This window comes from Limanda limanda, chromosome 19, assembly GCF_963576545.1.
Source record: "Limanda limanda chromosome 19, fLimLim1.1, whole genome shotgun sequence".
Taxonomy (NCBI): domain Eukaryota; kingdom Metazoa; phylum Chordata; class Actinopteri; order Pleuronectiformes; family Pleuronectidae; genus Limanda; species Limanda limanda.
This window is the reverse complement of record NC_083654.1, coordinates 11,385,025-11,391,732: the sequence shown is the minus strand read 5'-3', so window position 1 is coordinate 11,391,732 and position 6,708 is coordinate 11,385,025.

Genomic DNA, 6,708 nt, shown 5'->3' with positions numbered 1-6,708 from the left:
TTTCATGCATACTTTTTTTGTCATGGTTTACTTTTATTTATTGTGTTCTGAAGCAAATACTGCACAAGCTTGACTCACTAAAGTGCAATGTTGAGCAGCGTCCACTAGATGGCGGAAAGTGACAACAAAATCCACATAGTGTTTTCTCTCACTTTCTTTAAGAACTGGTCACGTGGTCTTTATTGATCACTCATTGCGGTGCTTATTAATATTTTAATGTATTCAGACCATCTCTGAACATCACTGCAGAATGAATCTCACTGTCTATCCACAGTGGAATTCACCAAAGTCGATTGTCCTATTAAACACTGTGATTTAATGCTTGTTAATCCACAAGTGCGAAATAAAGTGAAGGGGTATAAATGGGGTGATCATTTATTAGTTTGTGTGGACATACCTAGAGTCAAACTCCAGAACTGACATTTTGTTAATTTAGAGTCATACAAGAGGGAGATGGACGCTGGGGGATTTAAACATTGGTTTTCTGGCCGAAGGTTGGGCCCCTAATATATCAAACTACATGCTGCATCCGTCATAATGTCTGCAAATGGCGCTGAAGAAAACCCATGCATTTACTGAACTGTATATAGTACGAAAATAGAAATGTATCCTAGATGGGCTTCTTTGAAGGGGTTTGGCCACGTAATTCAATCTCTTTATGCACTGTGAAATATTTTAAATGTGATCATTTTATATCTATTTTACTTTGGTCTCACCAGAGGAAAACCTTATAAAATATTCAGCAGAGAAAATAAACCAAATTCATGATGCAGATTTACATTATTTTGCAATTGCTCAAACAACACTAAAGACGCCAAAGTACACACACACACACACACACACACACACACAAACAAATTCACACACACACACACACACACACACACACCACACACACACACACACACACACACACACACACACACACACACACACCACACACACACACACACACACACAGACACACACACACACACACACACACACACACACACACACACACACACACACACACACACACACACACACACACACACAGCTAATGTCTGGATGTATTATTCTCTTTGCAAGTGATGGTGAGTGGTCGCAGCTGAGCGAGCTGCCAGCCAGACAGCCTTGCTTGTTACAAAGTAAGCCTCTGGGCCTTTTGTATTTTAAAGGTTGAGGCAACAGTTTGTCAGAAGGACTTTCCAAGCACCTACTTGACATGATCAGAGGGGGGGGGAGAATGTGAGGGCATCTGTGAGCCCTTGAGATAACATGATAAATGACAATATAGCAAAGATAAACTGGGGTAGAGCCGGAGAGGAAGTGTGGAGGGATGGAGAGGAACAGGAAAGGGTGCCGGGGTCTGTTTTTGGCGTCGCCTCTGCCCGTGCTTTGCTTGTGGTAGATATGTGCACGACAAAGGCAAAGCAGATGCGCTGTCACCAACACTTGGGGTGGAAAATAGATGGTGTTCTTCTCGCTGTTGTGGTCCCTGCTCACTCTGCCTCAGTGAGACAGGATTCAGGCAGACTTGGCAGGGCGAGACGACCTCTCTGTGGAGCGCACCCGCACATCTTTGGCTCTCATCTCAAGAGAGGCAGCGAGGAGATAGCTGGGATGGAGCCAAACAGCTGCGTCTGTGAAAAAAAACTACCCACATCACTATTATCTCTGTGCCTCTTTGACGATGCATTCATCATGCTCTGGTGGGGAAATGTCCGTACCTGCTTAGATAATGGAGAATTAATTGGATCACATGCAATAGGTCCTTGCAGGAGAGAGGAGGTTTATTTAAGAAGGATCCTGTGGATTACTCCCAGGACTAAAGAGCGGATACACCTTTGTGTGAGATGTTTTGTGAACATGTCTTTGCTCCAGGGTGATTAATGCTCTCACGATTCACATTCTTTAACAAGACCTGTTTCTCTAACCCCAATAATAATGGGGTCATGAGGGGAAAACACTTTGAGTCAGGATTTATGTGGGTTTTTTATGTATAGCATGCAAATAAGAGAGATTAATCTGGGCTTGCTTAACTTGTTTATCATTTAAACATATATAAATTGTATTTCCATTTATCAGTAATTTAGTGCAGTTCTGAGAAACTCAGCCCTACAAGTCACGATCCAACCAACTAGCTTCATCCTCTAGTATTTATGAAGCAGGAATAAAAGAAAAAAAATGTTTAATATTGTGTTGATGTTTTATTCATTCATCTTGATGCCCCTTCTGTTGTGCCTGAGGAGATCTGAGGCCGTCTTGGGAGAGTGGATAGTAATTCAGTGAATCACTATGATGAACGACATACTTATGGAAATACTTAAGGGGTTGAGGGATGATGGAGAGAGACCTTGTGTTTTTCTGTTAATGCTTTAATATTCGTCATGAGTTTACAGTGTCTGCCTCATTCACTGGAAACGAGTGTGTTTCAACACTGTGGTTGAGACAGTGCATGTAATGACTATAATTATACTATTACACTTTTAAGAACCGCATTTTGAATAAACTGTTCTTAATGGACACTTTCTGTAAGCTGTGTGGAAAAAAATCGTTTTTCTTGGTGAGTGCTTGGTGTTGCATGCAAGTTCCAATTAAAAAATAAACTATATAATAAAAAAATAAGATACAAAGCTACAACTCTCATTTCAAATGTTGAGGTTGAAGAATGGAGCTCACATAAATTTCAAACTGATAATAATTGTTGATTTCCTCATCAAGATTCATATTTCTTGTTGAACCCATTGTGCATATTTTAAATAGCACCATGGAAACCTCAACCTTTGGAAACCAATAATGTTTATTTGATGTATTTCTCCACCAGTAAGGTGAAAATACACCCGCAGTAACTTACCATGTTGTTTACACATATGTTAAGATCTTTGGTGTACATGTACTCATCCTCACAATCATCAAATATTTGGTTTACATGCATACACAGAAAATAAAACATGCATTAAGTGTTAATTTATATCTAACATCTCTGCATGTTAACATATTCTGGTACTTTAAACTGCAGGGAACATCTCTTACAAATGACGCAGTAGTGCTGAATGGAAAAGAACAATAATGCGTACAAGCGAAGTGTCCGTGATTATGTAACAACAGATGACTGGTCTGGGTGTCTGCATGCCACTTGTCGTTGTAGCTTGGATTTGTTTACATGGAATTAAATTAGCCTTGTCCCTGAGGGTGTCTGATGATTTGCCCTTTATTAGCACGGTGGCTTTATTTTTCTATCCAGTTTCTAATTCTGTTGTGCGTACCATTTGCCTCGGAAGTGATGTAATGTTTCCTCAGGAGAATTCCCGCTGACATAAACATCTGTAAACCGGTCAGGATTAAACTCATCCAGCATTATAAACATCTCCTGAGGCTTTACACTGGACCACCATACAGGGTCAATGTGTGAAAACACTGTGCAGTCAGCTTAACATCCAACCAGGGTATTTCACCTCGGTTTGACCTCCTCTCCTTCACAGATGCCTCTCCGGTCCCTGTATCACGCTAAGAGGTTGAGTTCAGCTGCAGGTCTCTGTCAAAGCCACGGTAATCGCACATGGAAGATTATTCAGAGAAATATCTCTTTTAAAACAAGTTCATCTGACCTGCAGGCCTAAGGTTATTATTGCCCTGGAAGCTAATTTGTATATAGATCTGCAAAGCATGGAATATTGAACGACCAGAATACAAAACAGAATCTTGTTGAGAATATGTATGAGGGCCAGAACATGTAAGAACACTCTAAATGTCCATATGAAACTTTAGGAATAAATTGTTTAGTCAAACTGGAAATTTTCTACCTTTTTAAAATGCAAGGGGAAAGAAAAGCCTTCAACATTCCACCGCAATCCTTCTTTTGAATCCCGAACGCTCAAATCTGCTTATCCAATGTGGGTGAAATTTGACTGAGTGCACTCATTCTATATCCTTTACGATGCAAAATCGCTATCTCCTTAGGCTCAGCAGTTCCTGTCCCAGCAGCAGCGATGGAGGACAAGTCAGCACTTCTAAAGCATGGAGAGAGACAGTAGCAGCTGTTAGCAACACAATCAGCCCCATGCATAAGCAAGTTTTTATTTAATGAGTAATATCCTTGGACTGTGCAGATGAGTAGACACAAAAGGGACTTCCTGCTTGTATGGAGTTTCAAATTGATAAAATGCAATGTGCCTGAAAAAGATTAGAGGCAGAGAAGCAAATGTAGAATATTTCACTAAAAATGTTATAGTGTTCAGGAAAAAATATATACAAATCTGTTTCACAGCTTGGCGTATGGCACTGACAAACTCAGTGAGAACGTGCAACACTACTGTGCTTTGTTTGAGCCTGTGGATCGGAAGCTATTTGTCTAGATGATAACTAAAGTATTTCCCCCTGAAAAGTTACTGGATGGATCTTATTTCTTATCTTACTCTGCCTACTCCCATTATCTGCTGTGACCAGAATCATTTCCTCCAACATAAGTGGATACAGCACAGTGTAAGTAGCCCGAGTGGAGCTTGTTATCATCGTATCGCTGAGAGAAGAGCCTCAGAGTAGATTAACAAAAAACACATAGATTTCATGCAGCTAGTAGACGGCCATTCATCAAAGTGGAACACAACCCTGTCCGCTCACGGCAGCCAAACTGCTCACATGCCTTCATTATGACTGCAGTGTAAATGTGCCTGTGTATGTGAATACAGGTCTTTCTCACTGTGTGTGTGTGCACGTGCGTGTGTGTGACTTTGGAGGGAAACCTATATAAACAGGGAGGGTTAAAGTAAAGCATAGCTTTGGGCTCTTAAATAAATCCTGGGCGGGCCTGAGAGCGCCAGGCAGACACACACACACACACACACACACACACACACACACACACATAAACACACATTCACCCTCATGCACACACTGCTATTGTCTCAACTGCTGACACAGGGAGCCAGCCACCATACTTGATGATGAAGCAGCGCAGCAAAGTGCCACGGTGATTATGAACCATGCCTGCTCTCAGCCATCAGCTGTGTTTGTAATATGAAGTGTTTCTCACCACTTGTCATCCAGTGGCCACACTTGTTAAGTTCAAAATAGCTACTGCAGCCACTTGAGGATACAGAGAAGTTGGCAGTAGTTTGGGTCAGGCTCCAATCCAGTCAACAATAAAGTCTTCGAGAGCCGTGTGATGGATCCGATTTCTGAGTGGGACAGACAGATTTATTTTGTGCCACTGATGGTGACAAACCACTTAAACCTAGATAATAGTTAACATCTGTACAGGAAGAATGTGGGTTCAGAAAGTATTCTGTCTAATAATAACATCCATGTGAGTCATCTTGGCCTCCAAGTCTAACAGTCTGTTTGAAATGAAATGTCATCCTACCAGCAGAAATAAACCTGTTGATCATATATCCAACCATTTATATCAACATAGACTCATAGATCTGTTGTATTAATGATTGTTTGGTTGTTCCCCATTTTCTCATGATCTGTTTTGAAAAGTAGGTTTGATAATTTGCAGCACCTTAGATGGTTCGAACTTTCTTCAAAACAAAGAAAAGGTAAAAGTGTCAACTTTTTTAGGATAAACACTTCACTCCAGTCAGTGCAGCAGCTTTCCCATGTGGCTCAGAGCAGCCGGCTTTGATTGGCATATACCTGGTGTGTATTTGGAGAGGATGATGGGGAATTCTCATACTCCCGGGGATAAATTGGGTTTCTTCATCTTGAGGATCAAACCAGAGCTGGGCTGCAGCCAGGAAAGCATTGCTCCTCTATCTCTCGAGGGCAGTGGATGCTCCCTCTTCTGAAATCTGCATGGATGAAATAGATGATGGTTTTTTAAATCGAAAACTCCTAGATGAAAGCTATTGAAATTATCATGAGAGGATTCTTTTTTTAAATCCTATATGACATCAGATATTCTTTTCTTTCAATAGATTGATGCAATGTGGACCAATGATTTCAAATACTTAATCTGAATGTGTTTGGTTGTAAATATACTATTTTGACTTGTAATAACTGCTGTATAGGTGAGTGAAGAAGCACATTTAAATAACATTAATCATCCTGATTGTCATGTTGAAGTGTGATGAACTGCAATTTGGTTATGTTCTGAGCCGCACACGAGCAGTCTGCAGCGAACCCTCTTTAGGAACCTTTCCAGTATAAACACTGACCTTTTCAAGACCAGTAGACCTCATGGGACCTAGGCCCAGTCCTAATGAGGCCTAAGTTAATTTCTGGTTAGGGTTAGTCATAAATTGGTTATGGTTAAGGTTGGAAGTCAATGGGTTAGGGTTAAGGGCTAGGGCTAAATAAGTATATTTATTATTTTTGAACAAAGGTTAAATGTTATTTCACAAGTTTCAAAAAGTGCCCCCAATTTTTTTCAAATGCCCCTGGATTTCAGTCAGTGGGGGAAAAAGTTGCCCCCTACAAAATATATAAATCTCCTATCCTGGTCTCAGTGTGTGTGTGTGTGTGTGTGTATGTCTCAGTGTGTGTGGTTGTGTGTGAGAGTTTCTCAGTGTGTGTGTGTGTGTCTCAGTGTGTGAGAGATTATCAGTGTGTGTGTGTGTGTGTGTGTGTGTGTGTCTCGGTGTGTGTGGTTGTGTGTGAGATATTCTCAGTGTGTGTGTGTGTGTGTGTCTCAGTGTGTGTGGTGGTGTGTGTGAGTGTGTCTCATTGTGTGAGAGTGTCTCAGTGTGTCTCGGTGTGTGTGGTTGTGTGTGAGAGTTTCCC